Source organism: Silene latifolia, chromosome Y (assembly GCF_048544455.1).
Source record: "Silene latifolia isolate original U9 population chromosome Y, ASM4854445v1, whole genome shotgun sequence".
NCBI classification, from domain to species: domain Eukaryota; kingdom Viridiplantae; phylum Streptophyta; class Magnoliopsida; order Caryophyllales; family Caryophyllaceae; genus Silene; species Silene latifolia.
In genome coordinates, this window is record NC_133538.1 from 246,378,689 (window position 1) to 246,394,585 (window position 15,897).

The window sequence follows — 15,897 nt, forward strand, 5'->3', positions numbered from 1 at the left end:
TGCAAAATTGCAAATGAAACAAGGTGATTGCTATATTTTGGACTTGGAAGATTTATAGTCGTCGATTCCGTATTCAGAAGATCAACCTTTAAATTAGTGTAGTACGAAGTATTAATTGGTTTTGTATTTCTTAATTTTATGGAATTTATTTTTTTTTGGGCTTGTGGTTATTGGGATGGTCTCATGGTAAGAGACCGCCTTATTAAACAATTTGTTATGTTTAATATGGAAGTGATGAGTTGGAAGAAAAAAAAACATATTATGGTGGTTGTTTTATTATATTGTACTAGGTTAAACCCGTGCAAAGTTGCATGTGTATTTACAAACATTTTAAAAAATTATATTACTAATATTTGTTTAAATTTTCTTACCAACATTATCTTAGTATAATATTGGTTATATGTATGCCTTGCAATCTTACAAATACAAAAAATCATATTGCTATTTTTATTGATTTAATAATAGCTTCAATGAGTATATAAAGAATGTTAAAAATTACAATTATAATACGCTTAAAACCTTTTCGATTCATTTTTCCTTCACACCATAAGATATTAAGACTACGAGTATTCTTATTTGTAATTACGCTATATCGACGACAAAGTTGTGTCAGGGAAATTGCCATGGCTGTCGGTAGGGGAATACTGCTGGTTAACACACAAAAAAAAAAAAACAATCACTATATAGGAGCATAAATTCTTATTTAAGACGGGCCTTTTTTCTGTATTTAGTTTAAGATGGGAAAAATGTCGCCATTTTCTAATAAAAAGTGACATTTAACGACAAAATGTTGTAACTAAAGTTACGGCTAAAATTGTTGTTCTGATAAATTTTTTATCAAAAAAATAGTCATATTTTATTGTAAATAGATCATATTTTATTTGTCGTAAACTTAAGACGAAAAAGACTTGTTGATATAGGCGTATAAGAATGATAAGACTAAAGTATTGCGTACTAAATTAATTAAATGCTAGATGATCATATATAAGAGCATATATAAGAGCATATATGGTTTTTATGTTGTTTCTTTGTAAAAATTATATTAAAACTATATGAAAACAACCATTACGATTATAGTCAACTCTTAAAAAAAATATTTACCGTGATTTTCACCGTTACCGTAGCTAAAGAATATGCGAATTATGTGGGTTGTTAACTAATTTCTAGTGAGATATTTTATTTTGTTATGGAGTCATATTATTTGGGGAAATTTCTGATTAATATTAGGTTTAGACAATAATCCGTATTACAATGGCTGATTGGTAAAATTGGGTTTTGTGTAAGGCGTAGAGTTTAGGCGGGAAAACAATTTTGTGGTTTATGTATTATTATATTATATCCCCATCACTTGTGCCCTCAAGAACTTATTATCTACGTAAAGGAACTTCAATCGATAACAATGATTCCTAGCCGACCATGGTCGGTAAGTTACAAGTGGTTGTTAATTACCAACCAATATAGGCATTAGACAATAATCCGTATTACAATGGCTGATTGAGCGAGTGAGTGGTCAAACATTATAGTGACACTAACTTTTTCTTTGTACAAATAGTGACACTAAATAAGGGGTTAATTTAAAGCCAAATTATTATCAGTTGATCTTGCTTAACTGTTAGAACACACTTGGTTGATGATGCCAAGTTTCATTATCATTTAATTGTTTGCTTCTTAGTTAAATTGTTTAGCAAATTGAAGCATCCAATGATTGTTCAAAGAAGCCCAGAGATGATCAAGATGAAAGACAAGTCAAACATGCCCATTGCCTAGAATGAATGTTGTAAACGAGATAGTTAAACATATCCTCTTTAAGCATTAGTGATTGCAAAATCATGCAACAGTTCATGTGACTGTTGCACCATGGTTTCTGGTACTAACGTATGGAGAATTTTCGGAAAAATTCACAAGTGTTCAAAACCTTTCAAAAGCTTTATTGTGTTCAAAAGGAATATCATTTTTCAAATCTGAAGAACAAATAGAACAAAAAAAATATGCTTGCAAGTTAAATTAAAGATACCAATCTTATTAATGCAAGTGGTTTTTCATGCTAAAAATAGGTCTTTTGCTTTTTCCATTTTTGGCGAAATTTTGAGTTCCCATAATTTATGGGAAACACTCCTTGCCTAGAAAATATGCAGCCACCTTGACCCTAACAAATATGATTGTTCTTCTATATTTTTAAATGATAATACATCTTACAAACCCATGGACATTAGAGTGAAGAAGTGTTAAGATCCTTCTCTTACCCACTTCTTCCCTCTATAAATAGCCAACCCATTTTATCATTTATTGCAAGACTTTTAAAGAGCATTCATTGTAAAACACTTTACAAATCTTTTCAGCATTTAAGCTTTGTTCTTCAATCATTTGCAAAAACGTTTTCTGTTTTCAAAAGTCTTCAATTGTTTTTCAAAGCTATAAAATCTCCAAATATCAGTTCGCTTCACTGTTGCATAAAAGAATATGTTCAATGATTCTCGTGTTTAAGTCTTAATTGTAATCTACATGTTCTTAAGTGAACCACTGAGATTCTGACTTTGTAAACCTATGGGATAGAACTTAAAGTCTTGAAGCGGAGTACCTTTAAGAAAGGGAAAGTCTTGAAGCAGAGCAGCTTTAAGCAATTGCAACCGGAGTAGGTTGGCGAGTTATTTTCATTGTAATGGTTTAGTTAAGTTTGAATAATTTCTAAACAAGCAATAAAATAACGGTTGGACGTAGGCTCGGCAGTAGGAGCTGAACTAATTTTTAAACATCGTCTTGTTTGTTTATTTACTTTTACGTTCTCTTATCATTCCTCTTTTATTCAATAATCTCCCTGCCAGTGTTGTGCAACAGTCACTCATACTGTTGTATAGACCTGCTATACCATTTGTGAACTTACAATCCATTAAGTTTCTCAAACTAGTACTTAATAGATCTTACTTGTGTTAGCCTCTAACCAAGTAAAAGAGAATTTTTAAAAGGTACACCTAATCCCCCCCCCCTCCTTTAGGTGTTTATCGTTGTTAATTCTTCAATTGGTATCAGAGCCTCGTGCTCTTGATATTGGTTAAAACCAAAGAGTTCATCCCATAGTTATGGACGATTCAAAATACACTAAGTATCCCATCTTTAAGGGAAAAAACTATGCTTGGTGGAAACACCGCATGTAGCATTATGTCAAAAGTACGGACTATGAGTGTTGGTTGATCATTCAAAAGGGTCCCCTCAAAATCGAGGTGACTAATGCCAATTGCACTAGTATCCTAAAAAGTGAGGATAAATATGTCGAGGCTGATTATAGGAAAGTCGAGAAAAACTCTAAAGCCATGTCCATCTTTCAATATGGCATCGGTGAACAAGAGATTAACCGGATATCCTGATGAAACTCGGCCAAGGAAATTTGGAATACCCTAAGCCTTGCTTATGAGGGAACGTCACAAGTCAAAAAGTACCGTGTTGATCTTCTCATGCAACAATATGAGATGTTCAACATGGGAAGAGATGAGTCAATTAATAGTTTGTCTTCACGCTTCTCTAGTATTGTTAATGACCTCAAGAGTCTAGGTAGAAATTTCAAATCCGAGGATTTAGTCCATAAAATCCTTCGTAGCCTATCTGAAAAATGGCAACCGAAGGTTACAACTATTGAGGAAGGTAAAGACCTTTCTTTGCTATCCCTTAATGAACTTATGGGCTCACTCATGGCTCATGAGTTAACTCTCATGAAGCACTCTGGTGAAATCTCTAAAGGGAAAGGACTCGCTCTCAATGCTCTCTCAAGTGATGAGGAGGATGAAGATGACGAGTTTGCAATGTTCACTAAAAACATTGTTGGCATGATTAATGGTCGAAACTCACAAAGGTTCAATAACTATACTAGAAAACGACGCTTTGCAAAGAGGAAGTCTAGTTCCACTGTTGGTTGCTTCAAATGTGGTGACAAAGGTCACTAAATCAAAGAATGCCCAAAGTGGAACGACATTAAATCCAAAGAAAAGCGTGAGTTTGCTAAGAGAGAGTACAAAAGCAAAGTAATGACAACCATTTGGGGAATGTCCGATTCCGAGGAGGACGATGTCCTTGAGGAAGAATTGGACGCCAAAATGTGCATCTCTTCTAAATCAAACAATGATGTTCCAAAGTCAACAAAGAAAGAAAATGTCAAATGTCTTATGGCTCACTCCGTGGACTCAGATTCAGATTCAGATAATGAGGTAATAAGCTCAAGAAAAAGGTTTGAACTTTCTCTAAAGACAAAGTTTGTCTCCTCCTAGACCAATTCATTGACAAGTGTCGTGTCCAAAATAATAAATTAGAGGCTATGTAAACTGAAATTGAAGGCATAGCTGAAGAAAATGTTGGTTTGAAAGAATGTCTAAATGAGGTTGATCAACCTAGTTCATCATTGAGTCTTGAAAAGGAGATTAAAAAGCTCCGAAAACAGAATTTGTTTCTTGCTAAAAGGGTTGATGAAATGCATGCAACAGAGCATTGCAATGTTGCATCTGTGTCTAACAAAAAAGATGAGTCCCTCGTCAAAACTATGTCCTCACTAACCAAAGAACCTGACCAACTTTTGATTGATCTATCAACATGTGAAAGGGAAAAAGGTGATCTTGTCAAAATTGCTGAAATGTTGAACGACGAGTCAAGTCATGTCAAAAGCTTTAGATCGAGTGCAAAAATCAAACGATGACCTCCTTGTTCAAATTGAAACTTTGAAAAAGGCTGAACAAACCCATGCAACAGATGATGCAACTGTTGCATCCGAGTTTAAAAATAAAATTTAGAGTCTCACAAAACATGTGTCTTCACTAACTAAGGAACGTGACTCTCTGCTAGCTGACCTCACTTTGTGTAAAAGAGATAACAAGCAACTTGAGCAAATTGGCTTACTGCTTAGTGATGAAGTAAGACATGCTAAACACGCTTTCGATAAAGTAGGTCAACTAAATCTTAATCATCTTGCTAAAATTTAAACATTAACTAAAGAGCTAGATGAGGCTAAGATGTTTTACCTAAAATTGGAAGGAAGTCAGAATGTTTTAGAATTTCTTCTAAAACAGTCACAAGAATATGAAAACCGTGCAAAAAATAATGGACTTGGTTTCAAATGCAACAGTAACACGCACTGTTGCACTCGAAATCAGGACCCAAGCAAAACTGATTTTCGAAGAAGAAAGTATGCTGGCTTTCCCGAATACATCGTTTATAATTACTGTGGTAAAACTGGTCATGAGTTTAATGGTTGTGAAAAGAGAGTCCTTGACTTAGAAAGAAACACTAAAGTTGCTAAACAAGTTTGGATTAAAAAGGAAGAAGTCAATAAAGTCGTTGTCAAGAAGGAACCCAAGCTTGTTTGGGTTCCTAAACTAAACGTTTGATTTCTTATAGGTATTAGCGAGAGGTAGCAGCAATTGGTACTTAGTGTAATACTACGGTTTTCTATATATGTGAGTACTCTATCGAGTGAGACTTACTCTATCGAATAAGTAACTTTTTACGCAAAACAGTAGCTGACCTGATGGGTACTCGATCGAGTAAGTGTGACACTCGATCGAGTAAGGGGCACTCGATCGAGTAAGTCACTTACTCGATTGAGTAAGTGTGTCTTACGGGATTGTTTAGCCGGGTTTTGTTAATAACGCGAGATTAATATAAAAGGCTTCCGTCATTATTTCTTACACACTTTTATCATCCTAAAAACCTTTCAAGAGAAGAACAAGAGCTACGTTGATCGCATCTCTCGCGTTGTTAGCAAATCCCAAGGCTAGGATTGTCGGATTGTCTTGTTCGTCATACCGTTGTGATCGTCGCGTCAAGGGTAAGTTCCCTGTATAATTTTTATAACGTTTTGTTGAGTTTGATTAAAACCCTAATTGGGTAATGTTGGGGATTTTGGGTGTTTTGTGTGGTGTTGGTAGTAATGGTATGAATGCATGTTATAGGAGGAGGATTCGTAGAGGAGAAGTTTTGATTAGCTGCTTGACGGTCTCGTGTGATTGTTATTTCAGGTAGGGTTTCCCTACTCAGTATTGATTACATGGTTTTATTGTTGTTGTTGATTGTGTTGTTATATATCATATTGGAATTGGTTTTGGAATTGGTCATGGTTGGTAGTATAATGTGATTATTGTATATCGTCTGTGGTTTGCGAGGTGCGTCCTCGGCTGAGTGGAGTCACTTACGGGAGTGGCTTCACGCCATTGATTCGCCTTCTATGGAACCCGCCACAGAAGGGATGTGCACATTTAGGAACTTGGGTTTATCGCTTGGATGAGATGAGCGGGACTTAGGTGGGAACGGCTGCGGTCCCCTCACTGGCGGTGTGGAATACTTGTTGCGATGAGTATTCTGGCAGGACTACACACTTTAGTGTGTAGTCAGGTGTGTGGTGATGTGACGGAGTGTGGTTGATTGGATTGGATTGTAATGTTATTTTATTGCAGCTGTTTGTTTTGTGTAATCAGTACTGACCCCGTTTAAATGTTTTAAAAACTTTGGTGATCCATTCGGGGATGGTGATCAGTTATTGAGCAGGTATGAGTTGATGTGCATGGGATAGCTCGGTTGAGTCATCACGAGCTATTTTAGAAGTCTTCCGCTGTGTCGAACATTCTTTTATTTTGATTTGTTGGTTTGACAGTTTTGAGAACATTTGTATTATACTTTATCAGTTTTGGTATTTGGTTTTATATCACTTTAAACTTAATTATTAAAGTACGTTTCTTTATGGTTTATTTGATATATATTGCCTCGGGTAACCGAGATGGTAGCATTCTCATTCTTTAAGTGGCTTGGGGTATTACACTTAGACAGTGGATGCTCTCGTCACATGACAGGAGATGAAAATCAATTCCTTTCGCTAGAAGCCTACGATGGTGGCATGGTGACTTTTGGTGACAACAAACGAGGTGAAATCATTGCTATTGGAAAAGTTGGTAAGTCAAAGTCACTATGTGTCGACAAAGTGTTGCTTGTCAAAGGTTTGAAACACAATCTTCTAAGCATATCACATTTGTGTGATTGAGGTAACATCGTTGAATTTTTTGCTAGTGAATGTAGAATAATTAATGGAAAGACTAGATAACTTATTCTTGAAGGAAAACGTGTCAAGGATGTTTACATGACTAACCTATATTCATTGTCGGGTTAACATTATCATGCATGAGTGTTTAAAAGATGACCCTTGGCTTTGGCATAAACGACTTGGTCATGTTAATGCTAAAATACTTAATACCATGAAGAGACTTGATCTAGTAGATGGCTTTCCTAACATCAAATTTGGGTTTAAATCACTTTGTGACGATTGTGTTAAAGGTAAACAAGTAAAATGCTCTTTTAAATCCAAAAAGGTCGCTAGCGCTTCCTTGCCTCTTGAACTCAATCACATAGACTTATGTAGACCCATGCGTATTGTTAGTAGAGGTGAAAGTCCCTACATTTGTGTCATTGTAGATGACTTTACAAGATATGTTTGGCTTCTTTTCTTAAGCTCTAAAGATTAAACCTTTGATGAATTCTTAATTTGGGTTAAAAAGGTCCAAAACAAATTTGGTTATAAACTTGTCTCTTTGAGATCCGACCATGGAACCCAATTTGAGAACTTGTCATTTGAATCTTATTATAATGAACACGGTATTAGCCATAACTTTTCGGCCGCAGGAATCCCTCAACAAAATGGGTTGTGGAACGAATAAACCGAACTCTTGAAAATATGGCTAGGACCATGCTCATTAGCTCTAAAGTACCACGGCACTTTTGGGCCGAATCCGTTAACACATCTTGTTACATCTATAATCGTGTCATGATTAGAAAAATCATTGAGAAAACCCCTTATGTATTACTACGAGGAAGAAAACCTAACATCTCATATTTAAAATGCTTTGGTAGTAAATGCTTTGTGCACAATAATGGAAAAGACAACCTAGACAAATTTGATGCTCGTAGTGATGAAGGAGTTTTCGTTGGTTATTCCGATCATAGTGATGTGACCATCATTTGAGCATATTTAGTCCCCGAATTAGCCTCGTTCCTATGCTTTTTAGTGCATATTTGGGTCATTTACTATCTTTAGTCCTTTGTTTTGCATATTCTTTGAGGTTTTGTTTCCATGGTAGGAGAGGAGTGCAAACCTTGCATTTTCATGACAAAATAGAGCTAAATTGATCGAATCTAATGACCAAGCATCAAAGAGAAGACAAGACTAGAAGGCCTTTGTACATATTATAGTAGATGGGCAATGATGAACAAATTCTTGCATCCCCGACTAAATCCCGGAGGATTATTGGAAGAAGAGAGGAAGAAAAGGAAGGCTGGAACCCAATCCGCTCGTCCAACCATAAAGACGCCCGCCCAAGATTGCAAAGATCCGAGCGTCTTTGCCATAGGGACGCCCGTCCAACCACGCCCCAATCCGCTCGTCCAAGCATCAATCCGCCCATCCAGCCACCCCAGAATCCGCTCGTCCCGACCCTTGGACGCCCGGATTGTCTTACAGGCCCATACGTCCTCTTCTTGCTCCATGAAAGATGCGCATATTTTTGAAAGACCGGCAAAAAGGAGACCCGCATCTTTTTCTGAGAGGAGCGATTCCTCAAGGACTTAATCGTCATTTAAGCCCTTAGTAAACCCTAATTTGTGTACCTAATCCCCACTATAAATACCCCATTAGTCTAATTAGATTAATCATGTTCTTCTTATCAATCTTTAGTGTAGGTTATATCATTCTAATCTCTAGTAAATCTTGTAATCAACTTCTAATCAAATATTAATACAAATCTCATTTCCTTAATTTCTCTTTTGTTCATCTTTTATTTTGGGTAATTGAAGATTATTTGGGTTATTGTTGGGAGATTGACAACCTTCCAATCATTCATCAAGTACTTCTATTATTCTTAACTTTATTTTGGAATCATTAGTAGGTATAATTCTCTTAATCCCTTTTTAATTATTGTTAATCATCTTCATTTATTCATCATGTTTTGCTTTGTTAATATGATTGACAACCTTGTTAACATGCTAAACTTGACAATGAGTGAGTAGTTTCCTTAACTAGGGTTAATGGGTAATTAGGGGAAACCAACATGGGGGATGATTCATGCTTAATTAAATATGTTTTCATAATTTATTTGCTTGCTTGTTGTGATCTCAACTTATGCACATGTTATGTTTGATGAAATGCGAGCCTATGAATCCTTGCATTTTTTACCCATCACTTACCATTTCAATGAGACTTATAAGACATAAACTAACTCGAGTCTCATTAGACCATGCATATAGTTGAGTAGGGAGGATTAAGTCGACTTGTAGGTGTTGTACAATCTAATCGATTCGGCTCCGGGACCCAAAACTTCCTAAGATTGTAAGATATAAACCAACTCGATCCATCACAACAATAATTGCTTGCTTATAATTTGAGAATATGTTTGTATGATCAATTCCCATGAATCCCCTATGACTCCATGACACCCTAGTGCTTTTAATCAATTGTTTACATCTCATTTTAATCATTTTGCTTGTTTACTTTTATTGCTATTTTGTAACACCCCATGGCAATTGAAGAGGTCCAGTGATAGGCTTAAATGACTAGTGCTTAAAGGGATTGGAAGTACTACTCATATTAACAAAGTGCACTTTCTTTTATGGTCATCCATGCGAAAGAACTCCAAAGTTAAGCGTGCTTGACTGGGAGTAGTTGTAACGCCCCGTAATTTAGGACCGTTAATAAATTTCGGAAGTAATTTATTAATCAAATAAAATTCGATATTAATGTATTTCAAGTAATAATAATTCAAAGAAATATAATTTTATTATATTTTGTAGTAAAGTATTTATTTTGATAGTTTTGAAATGTTTAAAAATAGTTTAAACCGTGTAAAAACTTTTTATTTCGAAATAAGGGCATATCGGGGGGAAAATGATAATTCTTTTGAACATTGGGTAAACGAATTTGGAAATGGGTCGTATGAGTATTCAATTTTCTTGTAATCTCGTGTTTAAAAACTTTGGTCTTGTCGGAATTTGCGTTTGACAAGCGGATTTAATTATTATCGAAACGAGTCAAAACCGACTCGTAAAATCCCGACTAAAACCCGACTCCCTCCTTTCCTTTCTCCCTTTCCCGCGGACACCCCTCCCCCTCCCCTTCTTTTTCTGATTTTTCTTTTGTTCTTCTTCCTTAACATTCCCAATCACCAAAATCACCTTTTTCATCTTAAAATCCAAGCAATTTCACCATAACTTTCGCATTTCTTGTCGGATTTTCATAAAATTTATATTTCCGGAATCCTCTCGTCGAGATCTATAACCTGGTATAATTTAATTTCAGTTTTCTTGAAGTTATTTTAAGACGAATTTTGGCATAATCTCGGTATTTATACTTATTGTTGTGTTTTTATTGTTTATTTAGGTGAAGAATTGGAAGACGAGTTTGGGGACTCGTATATTGTCGAAGATAGCGGATAGTTGCTAGTTAGGGTTTGGGTTTTAAGGTCCTAATTGCTCATTTTCTAGCTTAAGGTAACATATTTCGAGTTACTCGACGAAAAATCGTCACATGCTTTGATTTTTGTATGTTTTTGTGATTTTTAATTAAGTAGTTAATTTCACATGTTAAAATGATTGCATGCATGTTTAATCCATGTATTTTTGTTAGTTTTAGTTAACATGTTAGTATTGAGAACGATTAATTATGGTTCAGACGGTCTTATACTGAACAAAAATGGAGAAATGGAGGTGTGGGGGTGGCGGCAGCAGGCCCGGCAGCAGCCCGACAGGCCCACGGCTGGCCCAGGTCAGCCCGTTGCTTGTTTCGCGGTTTTCCATGCTTTGTTCGTCATTTTAGGTTCATTAATGATATAATTAGAATAAGTGACATATGATTAAACTTGGGAAATGAATCATATTAGTAGTTAAATTATGTTAATGGTAAAAATTATGCTTATATTGATAGTTATCACATGTTAGGATAGTTTATAAAATGAAATTGTAATGATTAGGCTCAAAATGAATTTTATAGCGATAATTGTAATGTTTTGATGATTGTGCCGAAAACTGAGCCTTAGTCCCTTTGACTGATTCGATGTCAGTTAATTGAGTGATTGGTAAGCCGCAATTTAACCCGTACCTGTCGCAGGGCTGGAGTTGCGGGTAAAAATTCGGTTGGATGAAATTTTGAATGAATTAGATAATCGGCCTTTTTCTTGTTTTAGGCCATTTATTATATTTTTATTTCACATGTGTAGTTAGTTGATTTAAGTAGCTTCTTATATTGTAGAAACGGCCCTAGATTCCCTGAAGCCTTTAATATGGTTAATATTGTTAGAATTGGAAATTGGTATTGAATACTTATTGAGGATATTGTTAGATTGTCTCATTTGAATAGACGTTTATATAGCCTTTCACATGATAGAATGTTAGCATTTATGTTGGTAAGTTGGACTCTTTGCCTCTTATGGTTAAGTGGGTGTCTTACTTGTCTTGTGTGGTGTGGGCTAAAGTATTCAAGTTTGGGACTAGTGGGACTAGGTCCTAGGTGAGTATTTCGGCCTTCATCATAGATAGGTCTTTATAGTCTTTGACGAGTATATGTTCACTGCTTGATAGCCTTTGTGTTCCTGACTAGTGGATTTATATCCAAGTTGGGGCATGACCTCGTTACTTATTTTGATAGTAAGTGGTCAGCTTAAGTACTAGCCAACCCTTTGGTGGACTCCTTAGGGTACTCACTTTGTTTTAGAAAAATTGTGGGTCTTGGGTGCGGTGGTGTGTATCCGCATGTCTAGGTCTGCGCAGATTTTAGGCTAGGGTTGTGTTGTGTCTTGGCCATGTTTTATTAATATTAACCGCTGAGCCAAGATACCGGTTCGATTACCTTCCCTACCTCGTGGTATAGACTCGAGTTACAGAGTGACTATTGACGGTGCTAAGAACTTATGCCTGTCTTTGATATATTGCCCTTTCTTGTATGGTGACTTTATGAACTGTAATAGGTGAGATGTAAGCCGGTTACAATTGATAAAGTTTGGATTACTGCTTGTTATATGTTTCACATGATAGTTTAGTTTGGTCAGTTAGGACTCATATGTTAGGATAATTGATAATTGAATTATTTATCATGTTGTTTACATGTTTTATTACATGTTACATTAAATATGACGATTCGTGGCTGGGAGGACTCGAAGTTACTCCCCACTGAATTGTGGCTTTCGTATTTGTATAAAATGCGATTGACAGGTACTTGATGCTTAGTTGGGGTTCACGGACGAGCTAGTGAGCAAGAGAACCTTGGACCTAGTTTGGCTATTCTTATAGTAAACCTTTTAACTTTTGGTTTTGTATTTAATTTGAAGGGACATATGTCTCCCTTTTCTATTTTGGGTTTGTATCATTACATTTTCTTATCGTTAGCTATGGCATGTAAATTAGTTCGTTAGCATTGCAGGTTTTGGCACCCGCCTCTTGGGAATGTTGGAAATGTTTGTGATTGGTTTATAAATTTTTTTGAAATTACAGGTTTTGTCTAGTTGAACCAATTACAAACACATCCTGTCAGTTTTTCTGTAGAATTTACGCGTTTAATTATCGCTAATTTTTAAGGGTGTCACAGTAGTCTTAAGATGGGTGACCTCCTGGGAAGGTTTCCGGGATGCGCATGAGTGAGGACAAAATGCGCTATAAAGGATCCGTGTTGATCTGTGGGCCATGTACACAGCCTGGTGAGCTATCATAAGTAACCGCTCCCGACCCGGTTTGGGTCGGGGTGTTACATATTTAGTTTAGTGATCTTCTTATCTCAACCCAAATCGTGACACCCCTATACACTGCTACTTGCAATCGAAAATCCTACATCAATACCCGTCCCTTGGGATCCGACCTTTACTTACCTCATTACTAATAGTAAGAGTTGTTTGTGAAGTTATAAATATTGTTTTGGTCTAGGTGCTCCTAACGACAAGTAACCGAAAATTAAGCTCCAAGTGAGTCCGACCAAAAATGGCGTCGTTGCCGGGGACGGTGTTAACTTGATTTGATTTTCTTAGATTGTTATTATTTGTGTCTTTCTTTGCCTTGGGGAAGTAAAACTCCTCAAGGTTTGTTCTAATTGTTTTCAAGTTGTTTAATATTTTGCATGTCTAGAAGATCACAAGGTAACTTGTTACCCATTGATCACGAAATGGAAAGGACTTTGACAACCAATAAAAGACTTGCTAGAGGTACTTTGAGAGGTATTGGTGAGGTTGTAGATATTCAACCAAATACTATTGAGTTCATCAACCCTTTTGCAAGAGAAGGTGAGGAGAACCCAACACCAAATCAATCACAAAATCAATCTATAATGCCTAAATTTTCATCACATTCCGTACCAACCGAGGAGAACTACCCAATGGTACTCCCACACCACAACACTTAACCGGAAATTTCATTGCTAAATCCGTATTTATCCAATTAGTCGAAAGAAGCCAATTTGGGGGGATGCCTAGTGAAGACCCTCACTCTCACATGGAAACTTTTTGTGACTATTGTGATGCGATTTCACAAACCGGTGTGACTCAAGACCAAATTCGATGGGTCTTATTTCCTTTTCCTCTAATCGGCACCGCAAAACAATGGTTGAAAAGCCTTGATAAAGCTACTCTTGGAATTGACTCTTGGAAGAAGTTGGCTCTAGCTTTCTACAAAAAATTCTATCCTCCGGAAAAGACTAACATGCTAAGAGCTCAAATTACGGGTTTTAAGCAAAGGGATGAAGAATCTTTGTATGAAGCTTGGGAGCGGTTCAAAGGAATTTGTCGCTCATGTCCTCATCATGGACTTAGCGAGTGGTTCTTGGTACAACAATTTCGGAATGGTCTTTATGAAGACTCAAGAAACATTCTCAACATGGGATCAAATGGTATGTTCACCGAAGTTGACGATAATCAAACTTGGAACAAGATTGAGGAAATGTTTCAGACAACTGTCCTAATCCATTTGAGTCCTGTTTCAGACGGTCCTTCCGTCTGCAAAAGATGTGGAGCTGAGGGACATGTTTCAGACAACTGTCCTAATCCATTTGAGTCATGTGCTGCCATTCAACATTATAGGCAGACAAACACTTACTATGAGTCGAATGTCCATCCGAATCTGAAGTGGAGCAGCCAAAATGTCTTGAATCCGACTCAACCTCCACAGCAGCAGCAGCTGCAGAATTATGTGCCCCCTCATAAGCAACAACAGTTCCAAAAGCCTCCATATGTCCCCCAGCAGCAACAGAATCCCAAAATTCTGAGTTTGCCGAGCTGAAGAACTTGTTGCTGAAGGAGTCCCAAGCTAGAGAGGCCGGGATGAAGATGTTAGAGAGCCAAATTACCCAATTAGCTAGCAAGAATACAACTTGAGTTCCGGGACATTTATCGACTCAAACTGATCAAAAGGAGACCTTAAATGCAATCACCTTGAGGAGTGGGTCTACCCTTGATGGGCCCATTATGGTTGAGGACGTCACTGAAAAGGATAAGGCGGAACCAAGCAAGGAGAAGGCTGTGACGAACAAAAACAAGAAAAAGACGATTAGCAGGTATGTCAGTCGATCGACTGACATACCCAGTCGATCGACCAGTCCGCGATAACCAGAAGCTACTGTTCCTGTAGAAGTTAGTCGATCAACTGACCAACCTGGTCGATCGACTGACAGCGCTGCTGAAGGTGATTCTTTTCGTCCTCCAATGCCCGATAACTTGAGGGACCACTTGTTTCGGGGTACTACTGCCCCGAAAATATTGAGGACAGACCCGACTGCTTATGGGTCCATTCCGGTTCCAAAGTACGACCCTTTGTCGATTAATGGTTCACATTTGAGACGGTCTGAAGAAGGGTCAAGGTACAACAAGGAGAAGGTGGTGGATTTTCAGCCTAAATCCACCGATGCCGGCATGAGAGATTTAGAGGAGAGGGCTAAGTTGCTACTTTCAGCCCCCTATCCAGAGAGATTGGTGCCGACGAAGGAACAGGTATCGTTTAATAAATTTGAAAATGTTGTTCGTAGTTTAAACGTACAAGTTCCGTTTCTTGAATTAGTCAATCAAGTGCCTGCTTACATGAAATTTATGAAGCAACTCTTATCTAAAAAGAAGTCACTTGAAACTGTGCACACTGTCGCACTAACTGAGGAGTCATGTTCTTATTTGACCCATACTGCACCTCTTAAACTAGAAGACCCGGGTAGTTTTTCAGTCCCATGTAGTATTGGCACCTTTCCTATTGAAAAGGCCTTATGTGACCTAGGAGCCAATATTAGTGTAATGCCCTTGAGTCTTGCTAGGAAATTAAAGTTGAATAGGTTTGCAGTCACGAACATGACAGTACAGATGGATGATCGCTCTGCGGTCCAGCCAATAGGAGTCTTAGAGGACATTCCCGTGCAAATAGGGAAGTTCTTCTTCCCTGTTGACTTCGTAGTACTTGATATGCCCGAAGATGCCCACATTCCTATCATTTTGGGTAGACCATTCCTGCATACTGCTGGTGCAGTTATTGATGTTCGTTCGGGTACTTTGACCTTTAAGGTAGGCAAGCATTCCATTGTCTTTGCCCAGACGGCTAGGAAGAAAGACCCCATGTGGCCCGTCACTTGCAATACGATTTCGAAGTAAATCTTATTTTATACTTCCTGATATGCCTATCTCTACCCCTACCTCCTGTTGTGACACCTCCGCCCCAGATTGGGAGCAAAGTGGAGGAAGATTCTTCTGTTTTAGACATTGAAGGAGCTGGTTTGGGGAAGGAAGAGCCACATGTTGCTCCAGCTGTGAAGGAGCCAATCGTTCAAAGAGGCGGTCTAGGATGCCTTAGCTATGGCACGGATGAGGAGCCCGAAGATGAGCCAGTCCAAGCAACAGAGTCTGATCTGGATTCCGACGAGTCCGAACAGGT

General features: G+C 37.5%; 1 non-coding gene across 1 annotated transcript; it reads right to left on the reverse strand.

Annotated features, from left to right (window-relative positions):
* Window positions 1–13,692: 13,692 nt before the first annotated feature.
* Window positions 13,693–13,799, reverse strand: LOC141636676 (small nucleolar RNA R71). The gene has a single exon (XR_012541274.1). It is a non-coding gene; the product is annotated as a small nucleolar RNA R71 (small nucleolar RNA).
* Window positions 13,800–15,897: the final 2,098 nt, after the last annotated feature.